Source organism: Aulonocara stuartgranti (genome assembly GCF_965226115.1).
Source record: "Aulonocara stuartgranti genome assembly, chromosome: 20".
NCBI classification, from domain to species: domain Eukaryota; kingdom Metazoa; phylum Chordata; class Actinopteri; order Cichliformes; family Cichlidae; genus Aulonocara; species Aulonocara stuartgranti.
The window spans coordinates 32,863,327-32,876,066 of record NC_138956.1 but is presented as its reverse complement, the minus strand read 5'-3'; the positions used below and the strand labels follow the sequence as shown (position 1 = coordinate 32,876,066).

The following is a 12,740-nucleotide window of genomic DNA, read 5'->3' as shown; positions in this document are numbered from 1 at the left end:
TCCTGCGAGTGCATATCTGTGGAAATTAATTGCATTTTGATATCTGCTGACAAATACCGACAAGTTCAGAAAAGTCCTCCAGTGACAGACATACGTTTGTGCCGAAGATCGGACACATTATCTTCTACTGAACCTCTGGATTGGTTGTTTTTCATGGAGAGGAGACAGAAAACATAACAAATATGAAACCTCTTCAAACTAAACTCACTGAGAGCTCACTTTCACTGCCTCCAAATAGCTGCAATTTGTTGGCTAAAACCCAAACAGGGTATGATAGTGTCAGATTTAATTTTCATTTTGCTTCTTTTTCTCTTCTGCTCACTTCCTGTGTGAAATATTTCTCCTCAGCATAGAGTAAAAAAGCGAGCCCTTCATCACAACATGGTAGCTGAGGCTCCATCAGTGAGCTATTACTGATGTAATCGGCCACTTGTGCGAATGTGGTTTCTGTGTGTAAGAGTGTGAATGTGTGCATTTGCTGATTGCATTGCAATATTCCCCAGAGCCTTTTGAGTGTGTATCTGGTACCCAGTAACAAGTGGATGGTGAAAAGTAAGCAGCAGGATAGATGGACATAATGGACATAGTTCAACTGACACACAAATCCAAGTTTGAGGATTCCTTCTTGCTGCTCTGCAATTAAGAGTAAAACTAAATATACACCTGGAAGCTAAAATGCAATCATTTGAGCTTGAATTAGACCATTATGAGTTTTAATGTCACCTTCACACTGATCTATTGCCTTCTTGACAATAGAAGAATTATTTTTTATGTTATGAATATTAAATTCTGCAACAAAAAACCTAAGACTTTACCATGGAACAGAATTATTTGGCACCACATGCATATGACTGACAGTTAAATTTTTTAATCCGGTTGTTTCCTGTTACATTTTTGACTCTCCAGTTAAGCTGATTGCATGTGCGAGCAAGAGAGAAGGCAGAATGTTTCAGTTTCAGTAGAGTTGACATGATGCCACGTTCCCTCGTGATATTTCAAATATTGCTAGAGGGTGAAAGAATTAAAGGCATCACAAGAGGGCCCTTTGAAACCTTCCAACTTGGTATGAAATCGTGGCATGTGAGCACTTTGATCAGCAAATGGTCAAGCAGCAGCCCTGCAGTCAGCCATCCCCCCTCATTGGGCGTCTCTTCCCCAGCAATGTGAACACTCGTCCACCTGACCACTATTTGATTTGCTCACTGAACTGATCTTATAACAGTTAAGCTTTGTGCTATTTCACAAATTACTGCCCTCTATTTCTAATCAGCCATGCTTTAAAGCATGTTTGTATCTACCCAGCCTCCATGTAGATGCATTGATTAAAAGCAGACATTATATATCACACAATCATGGTTTCAGTTATTAACTTCTTTATCCATTTTGGGCTTTGAATCTACTTGGTTTCTTATTTATAAACCAAACCAAATGTAAAAATTAATGTAAATTGACTTGTGGTTTGCCTTTAGTAGCCACACCCTAAAGACCATTGATACCAATGATATCGGTCATGGCAGATGGCCGCCGCTCCCTGAGCCTGGTTCTGCTGGAGGTTTCTTCCTGTTAAAAGCAAGTTTTTCCTTCCCACTGTCACCAAAGTGCTTGCTCATAGGGGGTCATATGATTGTTGGGTTTTTCTCTTTATGTGTTATTGTAGGTCTACCTTACAATATAAAGTGCATCAAGGCAACTATTGTTGTGATTTGGCGCCGTGTAAATAAAATTGAACTGAATTGAATATGTGCTTTGATTTCTCATACGGGGTGGAAAAGTGCCCGGACTGATACCACTGAAAAGTTGGAGCAGTTTCACACAGCTTTATGCTATATAAGATCCAGAATTTGAATTCTGTTGTTTTAATTTTTAAGTTTTAGTTCTTAGACTATTTCTGAGTTATGAGCATTTTGATAAGCACTGTATCTTTTTATTGAATTAAACAGCTTGGAGGAACTGAGCTAAGTATGAAACATAACCAAGCAAGTATCAATATTTTCCTACTACACATATTTGTGCTTTTGACAGACAATAAAAAAGTAATTAAATTTTCTACAAAGTTTTCAAAGTTCAAGAAATTAATATCATACATGATGAATTGGGCTACGTATATTTACAGTCCTTGCAATTCTCATTTACTTTCTAAATATTTATAATCGGAGCTACAAACTCTTTCTATTTTCTTTTTGTTTTTTTCTGTTACAGAATCAGGAGCCAGGCTTAGTCAGTCAATATGTGTCCTAAAGTGAAACATGACTGATAGAATTGTACTGTATGTAATAACCAAGCTTCACTGTACAAAATGGGTTAATCTATCATCTTTCTCTACATAAAACAGGCAAAATGTCTTCCAGACAGTTTTGTGCAACCTGTTCTTTCAATATGAATTGAGTTATGCTCCAATCAAACAAATCACAGCTTGTTCCAAACAGGGCCATGAGTAATGGATTGAAAAAGTCTGTATTTGATTACCCCTGCTGCCCAGGGTTGACTAAGATCCATTTGAGAGGCAGTGCGGTGGAATTCCAATATGGACACCCTCCAGCTATTGACCCTGTCTTTAAGTGGGCGCTGTGCTTTTAGTGTACTTACGCTGGTTGTTCCACATCTTCTCCCTCCTGGCAGTTTTGCAATAGTTTTGATGGCAGATCCGGGCTAGTTTTTCACTACACTGCATTATTGATGCGTCAGAAGATGTGGATAGCCTACTTTTTGTCATAAGCCACTGAGCGTACAAATGCAAGAGAAGGTGAGGGGGTTGTGGTATAACTAGTTCAAAGTAATTACTGTGAGTTACTGCAACAGAACACAATATGATACACAAATATATAATAAATATACACATTGCATTGTACAAGCTGATCCAGTTAATGCGATACCAATACCAACTGCTCAACTTTTTTGAGGCTGCTCTGAAATTTAGCATATCTTCAAAATATAAACCGGTTGCAGCAGTTTCATTTTTATTTTATGTTTTTATTTTATGTACACTTGCAGATATGTGTGTGGATACATGCAGTCCACCTTTATTTTTTTTAGTACCTCATGTCTGTTTCATGCACAGATAAACATCAGTGTCTCTGGTTGGAAAAGTCAAAATCTCCTCAAAATGCAAACATTTACAGCCAACTTCACATGATGTTACCTTGAAGTGAGGTTAAAAATAGAAGAAATCTGAATCTGAATCATCTTTATTTGACCAAGTTTGTGCACACAAAAAAAGAATTTGACTCTCGCTTTGCTCTCTGCATGTACAAAAAAAAAGAAGCTCCTACCACGGACCATATGGGTACAAAAGTACCAGGCAGAAAGGTTTGATCAAATTGCAGGATATGAATGAAAAATATACTAGTAACAAAATTAAATATATTGAACTTCTTCATAACTAAACAATGTTACTGTTTATGTATCTGAAAGCAATGGCTGTTCAGTGTTAAAAGCCAACACTGCTTGGTTACTGACTCAAGAATCCCTGCTGGACAGGAAGTGGACAAACAATCACAGGTCTGAAGTGCAAAATCCATGGGCTGAATGGCATTAGCTTTGTGTTTTTTAGCTTAATAAACTCAAATACAGTAGCTTTTCTACTGGTAACTACAGCATTGCCCAGTGACCCACTCAGTGCCACATGCAAAGAGCATTAAAAGTATCACTGATCAAAGCATTTAGGGGAAAATGCTAATATGTCATGTCAAAGATTCTTGAATGTCTTCAAACTAAATAGAACATAGCTGATACTGAAGTCTAAAACACTAGAAACATTTTTTCTAGAGCTAAAAACCACACACACGCACACAACCAAACTAATCAAAACAGACACTGCAGCAGAAAGAGGAGACAAAGCATGGGCATCTGGCAACATACCATAACTTCAAGGCGATTTGTCACTAATATCACGCATTTTAGGAAAAGATTTAAGGATTAGAAAACGCTTTGTTTTTTGTGAGTATCATTTCCAAACTTGGAACACTCCATAACTGCTCAGATCAGCTGTTGAGTGGGGCAATAAATACACAGATGAAGAGAAAATAAACCCAAAAAGAAATAATGATTCTTTTTGTAAAATGTCATAAATGTAAAATGCCAAAAATATAAGAGATAGTGAGAGCGAGTGAGAGCGAGAGAGAGAGAGAGATAGCGAGAGAGATGGAGCGAGAAGTATGTTCACAGTTTAATCCATAGATGGCAGTACTCTAACAGAAACAGAGCTGGACGAGCACATGCCACCGACACCGGCTTCAGTGTGCTCTGCAAGGACAAAATGCTGTCATAGGTAAGATTTTTTTCTTTTTCATAATTGTGATACAAATATCTTATAGTTATATAGGCGATTCCTAAAAAGAAAACTACAACTAGACATTTGTTAAAAGAATTTTCCAAACTCTTAATCATGCTTAATACGCTACAGAACTTTAGTGTATATTTACTGAAGCATATTATTTTTATTGTTGTTATTTTTGGTAAAAATGTAATTTGGCAGGTGGGTAGATGGTGCTCTGCACATTTCTCTAACCCGCCGTGTTTGTGTTTGTATGTGTGTGTGATTAAATATTAACGTTTAAAATCTTTTACTTTTTATAACTCCACGTTTTGTACTAAAACTGGTGAATTATTAAATGGTAGCCGACGTAAATGTTTATTTCTTTTATGTATGATTAATGTTTGGGCGGAAACAGTTAACACCATAATGAGCGTGAGGAGTGTGAGGGGGCTGGGTCTAAAAGCGCAGTGTGCCAGCTACAGGCAGCATACACAGACTACTGTACATTGATGGAGCCGATTTCTATGAGTCCGGCAGAGCCCTGTGAGAAAGCCACGCTGCGGGTCTGAACCGATGCTGCGAAATCACAACGCCAGATGATGGCAACTCTGGCCACGGCTTGTACATAACCTTCATGTCCTACAGAGCAGCTCGGAGGACGGTGAATGCCAAACTGAAGGAATGTGCCGTTTCTGTGACATGGTCTGGTAAAGTAACAGGTCAGTTCAGATGGTGAAGGCTCTGCCACGAAGTTTACGCGCTGAATTCGGAATTACCGGCGACGACGAAGGTTTCAACTTCAATGAATGACGCCGTCCCTTCACAGGTTCCGTATGCGTACAGGCAGTATTTATAAATTGGAAGAAGTAGGCTACTGACTATTAAAACTATCCTGAAAGGGACAGTTTGACCTGCTCGAGCATTTGGAAACATTTCTTACCCGCTTTGGAACTGAAGCGAGTCCAGCGCATCAGTTAAAGCCCAGAAGACAGCAGCAGCATTGGAGGGAACAGGATAGGGATAACCGGGAGATTCACTTTAAATGAAGAGGTGAGTGATGATCAGCACGCTCGTTAAGGCTAAATCAGCCTTACCGGGCACAAATATTTGCGTAAATCCCCTATGACTGTCAGCCACTCTGTTCCTCAAAGAGCTAATATCCGACACTGCGGAGAGTCAACTGTGGAGAGGCATTTTTCATCTCAGGCTGCAGGCTGTGTGCAGTGCTGGGGTACATTGTATCGTCGCCACTGCTCCCACTAGAATGACAAGGTGGCATTGTAAATACCGTGCGGGGTTTATGCATTTAAAAGCACTGCAGTTAGATCAACAAAAGGCTTTACGCACAGTCGTTGGTCTGTAATCTTTTACATTAATGCCATTTACTCTCCTTCTTTCCCCTATTCATTAGAATTTGGTTGCCTCACAGTACATAAGAATTACTGGATTACAGTAGGTTTTACTGAGGTGATACATCATAAGGTTAGCATCATTCTTGCTTGTTAGTTTCTTCTGATTGTGTAAGTATATAATGAACTTACTTGACCAGAGGAGTTATTTTTAGAGTGCTTATAATGCGTTGCTTGCAGTCATCACAGAGCTTGGCTTTCTAATAATTTTGATTTGTTGACCTTGTTGGCGTCTCACAATTACACATGCATGGTCTTCCACACAGTATCCTCAGGAAATAGCCTTTGTGTGTTAACAAAGAATCAAAATTTGCTTTTGACTACACATAGTTATTACTTTTGATATACTGGCAGGTAACAGGTTACAGATCTGGATCCTTGCCTTTCTGCAACAAGTGATCTATGAATTTAAAGTCAGAATGACTTGGAGATTGTTAAATATCTCACTTCAAAATGACTTGGTCTCACAACGTGACATTATGCAAATTTTGCCACTTTTGTTGCCTCATTCTCAAGTGGCAAAATCAAAAACCTAAACTATAACACTGAAAACAACAACAACGTAATGTAATAGTGCCAGCTGGCAACAATTTAGTATTCCAGGTTGACTTCAGACCTCGTCTGTCCAGATCAGCAGATGCACCTACAAATCTTCCTTCCCTGTCTGACTGCCAGTTCACCAGCAAGCACCCATGACAATGACTCTAAAGAAAATAAATGTTGTCTTAAGTAGAAAATTGCCTTACATTTGCATGAAAATGACTTACATCTGCTACGGCTGATGGGTAGCATATTAATCCCTCGGCTTGTGCAATCAAAACCCCTTCCTTCTTGGTGCAATCAGGTTTTTTTTGCATCTGAAGCGTGACCCATTCAGATAATTATTTTAATATCCATCTCAAAATGAAACAGTAGTTTGACCCCAAAGCAACCACCAGGGTGGAAATTGCTGCCTTTGGAAGAACAAACCAGCACTCAGCATTGGTTTGATTATCACATTCTGATTATATTCACCCAATTAACTCCAATCTAATGAAGAAAAAGGAGACATTCTGTAATATTGTGGTGCTTTCATTATCCGATTGACCAGCCAGCAGCTGCTATATGACTATGCTATTTTCTATTTTAGTTCAACTTTATTTTTTATCATTTATGAATCTTCTGTAACCCATGTCTGTATTACTGTTAGTTAAAAACATTTCTGCTGTTCATCATGTGAAATATTTCTGAGAGCATAGAATTTCAGTTCATTTGTTCCCCTTTCAAATAATGGAGGATATAAGCAGAAATGTTAAGAATTCTGCTCAATGAATTGCTTTCAAGTGAAGTCTTTGAACTCATGCCGTTCAAGAACGCCTTTTGAGAACCAAAACATCACACATCCATCCAATCAATAAGGTTAACCTCACCAAGCTGGAGAGAAATTGCTTTGACTGGACAAAGTTAGATCAAGCTTTGTTGATGCTTCTCTGCCGCTGCTTCCCCACTTTACCTCTTTATAAGGGGCTATTTTGATTAGATATTTAGTGTCGCTGTGTCATCAGCAGTGCATTCTGGAATGATTTGCATAGGTCTGTACTTTACCTCTAGATTTCCCCAGGGAATGTTTCAATCTCTCATTCTTTAATAGTGTAGTCTGAGCAGCGTACAGCATAGATGCATTTTTGTTTGAATTATTCTGGATATTGTCTTCATGCCAAACATATTTTGGAATTTCATTTGCTTTGTTTAAATGAATGACCTATATCAGTTTCTTAAGAGAAGCTGGTCCTCTAATGTGCTCTGCCTTGTTTGAAGAGAGTCTAAGGCATCATAATCTCCTGGACAAGGCTGCCTGTCGCTACAGCTACCGCTGCCACCATCAGCATCCATCAGTATCTGCGACAAACTCTTGCTGGCTCAAGAGCGTCCTCTGTTGATGAAGAGCAAAGAGTCTAAACAAGGAGCTGAGTTAATTATTTGGCTATAATGTGAACACACAACCCCTCTCCGGTCGAGTCCTTTTACTTGGACTCTTTAGCAGCCGTGCTGATACTCAGAGCAGTTTTTTAAAAGCACAATTTGCTGCTGAATGAGTTGTTGCTGCTTTTCTCACCACCAGCATTCACACAGCATGCCGCTTGCTCCTCTTTGGATTCCCCCCTTAAGGCAGCCAGACTCGCCACAATTTAGCTTGAGAGATTTTGACAAGTCGCTACGCATGCAGGCAGAATCCTTGACCTATTTCTTAATGAGTGAATACTGCAAATGTGCTCAGCGGCTGTGTATTCCGAACACCCCCACCCCCCCCACCCCAAGCTTACAACAACCCCCACTATCCCAACTGTCTTTTGGTTTCACACATACATAAACACTTGAACACATGCTGATAACGGTGCTTTTGTGGGTTCACCGACTCATTCTCTTATAGATATAGGTCCTCTCTTTCCTATCTGATAGAGTGTACAAATACTGAGTGTTTGTTTTAATGCAATTGGCCTCCTGTCTTCCCTCACTGTGGGCTGTTTATCTGAACCTCTCAACTGTCCAGCTGTCACAACAGAGATCTCAATCTACTTGACCCACACACGCTCCGCTCACTCAGCCTTGCTATGCACATGCTTGTGTCTGGAATCTGTATTTATGTTGAGTGTGTGTGTCTGTGTCTGTGAGCGAGAGAAACAGAATTGACATAAGAGAGATCTGGATCTTTGGTGATAATGATCAAGTGGAGCCAGGGAGAACATTTAGTCTGTGATGAGTTTGGTTGGCTTCAGTGAAAAGCAGAAGATCACAACCACTACTCTGCTCAATTTATATCTTCCGTGCTTGCTCTCTCCCCTCTGGATACTGATTGTAAAAAGTTTTTTTTAAAACTGATCTCTGATGAGTCTTGCATCAGATTCCAAGTAGAGAGAGTTTCTTTAGGTGATGATTATCCTATCAAACGTTTGTACAACGGCTTATATGTTAAATTAGGAGTGAAAGTCTGGAGCTCTGCTTGTGGATTACACCACAAGAAACTTTTGATTCTCAGATATTGGTGAGGCATCATTATGAAGTGTTTTTTCAATTTCTTAGTGCAGAAAGAGCTATTCAACACTCTGTACCCATTAAAAAAAAAACCTGTTATCCAATACTCAATCCGTTGTTCTGCTTTCTGTGTTTTTATATCCTCATTTAAAGAAGTTCCCCTGATATTTTGAACCTATAGATGCCAGGGAAGATACAGGACAGAATTACTCTTTGATAATTTCCACACAATGGCAGATGTTTGAAAACACCACAGGGCTACATTTAATGGTCTAGTCATGCTGCTGTAGCCGTTTTCATCATCTTGAGTAGTTGTGCTTGTTGCCTATTCAGTGACTTATTGAATCGTTGAAACCATTTTAAATTGATGACTACAGGCCACTACATTGTTAAGTAGCAGCTTGCTCAGTATGAACAACACATAGCACAGAGTGCAAAAATCAATGCCACTTTGCATTTCATTTTTCATCATATACAGTGAGTACTTGAAAGAAAAAAGCCACCTTTTCTGCTGTAGCAGTTACCGTGCTGGGACTTTTATTCTCTGTAACTCTGTGATAAGCCTGTTGAGAGAGTTTGTTTCCCCATATCTGTCAAGCTGTAGGCTTTTTTTCCCCCAACAAGATATAGGCTGTGTGTGTGTGTCTCCAGCTTCCAGACAGGCTCCAGCCGGTCTCATCAGAGGACCAAGAGGGAATGGTTAACAGTCATCCCTCTGCCGTGCAGCCGTGGCCAGTCCAGATCCTGCTCTCCCTATTGATGGTGGCAAGTTTAGCAGTGAACCCCAATGCACACTCTGCTGTCCCAAAGCTTGCCAGCTTGCTGAAACAAAGCCTTTTGTAGGGCCACTAAATCCAACAGATGGAGAAATGGACAGTAAATGAAAGTAGAGGGAAAGGGGAATAAAGGAATTTAGTGGAGCATGTTTGTGGGTAGGCATTTAGGCTGCTCCTTTGGGAAGCCTAACACTCTTACAATGCAATACTGGCAGAACTTAACTGTTCTCTCCTTGATATGCTGCAGCAGCAGCAGCTTTGGGCCTCTATGTGAGAGGAGAAGGCAGTCTGCTCACGAATGCTCTCCAGGGCCTGGGAAGCCTTTATTAAGATGTTAATAGAACTGACTTCATGACACATTTCCATGGGACAGGATCCCTTGCTTCTGCCATTCTTTAGTGCCTCAATCTGCCTGCCACAATCATCAGTCTCTCTCCTTCACACAACAGCCTGTTTAGGCATTCAGCCCCATTTCCACATTCCCCTGCCCAGGCACTCTCACTTTATCTGATCTCTGCTGTCACAAACCATCCTATATTTACCACGTGTAACAAAATTACGCGATGCCAGTGATAAGGGCAGGAATCATGGCATAGGTACCCGCAGAATAACAAGTCTGGCTGTTTGTTTGTCACTGATCTTCTCACCGGCTGGAAGTCAGACTGTCACCCCAGCAAGCCATCAAGGCTTTTATGATTTTTATTTCTCCAACCACCGTTTTCCAGATCACTAACTATATTCTTCCTCCTCGTTCGCTTTAGTCCTCAAACTGCTTCCAAGGTTGCCTATGAAGCTACAGCAGCTACAAAACAAGAGACAAGAGAGACCTCAAGCTTTACATCCAAATACCTTGACTGACTTCATTTTCATGAAAGGCACTGAATGCATTGTCTCTACCATTTTCTCCTTTCACATGTATTTGAATATAAGTCAGTTTAGCCTGGCACCATCAATAATCAATTAGCTGGTGTCAAGGGAGGATGTGCGTTTTTGTTTGGTGGAAAACTCAACAATAAGTGAGCAACAAAAGGAGAGGCAGGGTGGGAGGGGGCTTCTGTTAGGCGCCAAGGGGCAGCTGTCAGGAGCAGATGACTGTGTGTGTGTGTGTCATATGTTCACAGATCCATGTGTTTGTGTCCATTTTAATTTATTTTAGTTTGACTGTGTGGCACTTTGTGTGTTGTGTGTGTGTGTGTGGGTCTGTGTGTGGGTCTGTGTGCATGTTCAAGACGATATACCAGGGTAGGCAGTAAGGGTAACAACATGCTGCGCTGCCCACACTGCCCCCTGGTGATGAGGATGCCCCTGCCTGCCACTGTTACCATGGTTACTACAGGAAAAGGGGTGCAGACATTACTTGTCTAGTCTGCTCATGTGCTATAGGGGAGTCCGGCCAATGGCAGCTTTGTCCCTCCCATATAAACTGAGGCCAATTACAACTAGAACCGCTTTCAACTCAAAGGGGCTGTTATGGCCATTACCCCTTACAACTGTCAAACAATGTAAGTATTTGCTCTGGAATTCTAAAATGAAGAAAATCTGTGAATTTACGTGCACTTAATTTTCTCTGTAGTTAGTGTATTGACTGAAAAAATGTTAGCATCGAACAAAAGCTAAAATTCCCTCATTGGGCTCCAACACTCAGTGACATGTTGGTGCTTGCACTTGTGCTGTCTTGTTACTATTTTGCACTCAGCTGTGGCCTTATCTGGGTTGATATCTTCTCTCGGTATGAGGCAGGATCTTTGAGTCATCCTCATCCTTCAATAGAAAGAAAACAGAAGAAAAAAGGGGAAATAAGGCCTTCTAAAGTTGTTCCTGAGTTAGATCGCAAACAGAAACTGTCTGGAAAAGTCCTCCCCCTTCCTCTGCTATCTTGTTCCTTCTGTTGCGTGCACACACATCTTCCTGATTAGCTTTTTCCACTGTCGTCGACCAAAGTAAATTGTGCTAAATTGATGATGAAAGACCTTGAAACTCCCACAACTTCAAAACACAGAATCTGCCCCACTGTGGCTTCTTATTTCCTTGCAATTTTGATAGAGGCAAAAAGGAAAACAATTAATGAGTTGGCTTCTACTTGCAAAACTTCACATGTAATTTAAATTTTTTTTTCTTTTCTTTCTTACTTGAATGCTTGATCAGTTTCTGAAGGTACAGGGATGCATGATGAAAAAAAAACAGTCTGGACTAGAGTTTGTGCCGCCAGTCTGTAGACTGCAGACTCTTTACTTTGGCCCAAGGTGATTTATAGTGTCCACGCCAGAGGAAATGAATACTCCTCTGGGATAACATTTATGTTTATGCATGAATCCGTGACTCTGATCCACACACTGAAACCAGCAGGAGAAAAGGGATGAAAGGTACTTAAAAAAGGGAGGCAGCTTGTCATGAAGCCCACACAAAGTCTGTGAGGACATGTCGTTACTTTCCCAACTTGCTGTGACCCAAACCATTAATAACACTTTATGAATGTAATTGCTTTTGTTGTTGATTTTTCACCTCTGCCCAACCTTTTAGATTACAGCTCAGCACACCATAAGCATAGGGCTTTGTGAAATGTGTGGGATACTGAGGAAGCAAAAACCTCTTCCTTTTTCTTTTTTTTTTTTTTTAGCAGTGACTTTTAGGGGAATGTGTCGTGTCAAAAAGAATCAGCAAAAGTTATCACTGTGAATCACACTGTACAGTGTTTATATTAACAAGGTGAATCTATAATGGGAATGTTGGATGTTGTTGTTCCACCACCCTTACTTCCTAGTGCCCTTTGCTATCAAAGAGGAACGCTGCATGAACTCAGCAGGAGCTCACCCAGACAGGCATGTTTTTCTTCCTCTGTCATAACCAATGATATATGAAAGATGACAGCAATATCTTCTTGTTACCTACAAAGAAAATTATTATCATGTGATGTGATGCCATGCTAAACACATAATCAAAATTCATCACATTTTCGACCATCAGCTGCAACACAAGTTGTGGGCGTTTGGCCTCATTTACTAGCAGTTTATAATTACCTCTACCACTACTGCTATTATTGCTGTTGTTGTTGCCTTTTGGACATTTACAGTTTTCCAAAACAACACAGGCCACAAACTGGCCTTACATAGCCTGTTAAGAAAACAAAATACTTCATGGAAAGGTTTAGCTTTAACCTTTTTTATTTAAAAATATTTCAGTGTTCTATGTCTCATCTTAGCTTAAACTATCTCATCTTTAATTAAAAACGACTTCTGTCTTTTCTAATACGATCACTGAGTCTAAATTCTTGGCACGTTTCCACTGATA

The 12,740-nt window shown here is 40.2% G+C and overlaps 1 protein-coding gene across 6 annotated transcripts in view; it reads left to right on the top strand.

Annotated features, from left to right (window-relative positions):
• Positions 1 to 12,740, top strand: part of plxna2 (plexin A2) — a 260,056-nt gene that overhangs the window by 91,111 nt on the left and 156,205 nt on the right. For 2 of the 6 annotated variants that reach the window (XM_082519549.1, XM_082519543.1), the window contains exon 1: positions 4,711 to 5,305. The exons of 3 other annotated variants lie outside the window; for them this stretch is intronic. The gene's annotated coding sequence lies outside the window, so the exon portion shown is untranslated. Of the gene's footprint in view, positions 1 to 4,207; positions 4,268 to 4,710; positions 5,306 to 12,740 lie in introns of those variants that run through there. One more of the 6 variants, XM_082519546.1, reaches the window with a different exon arrangement.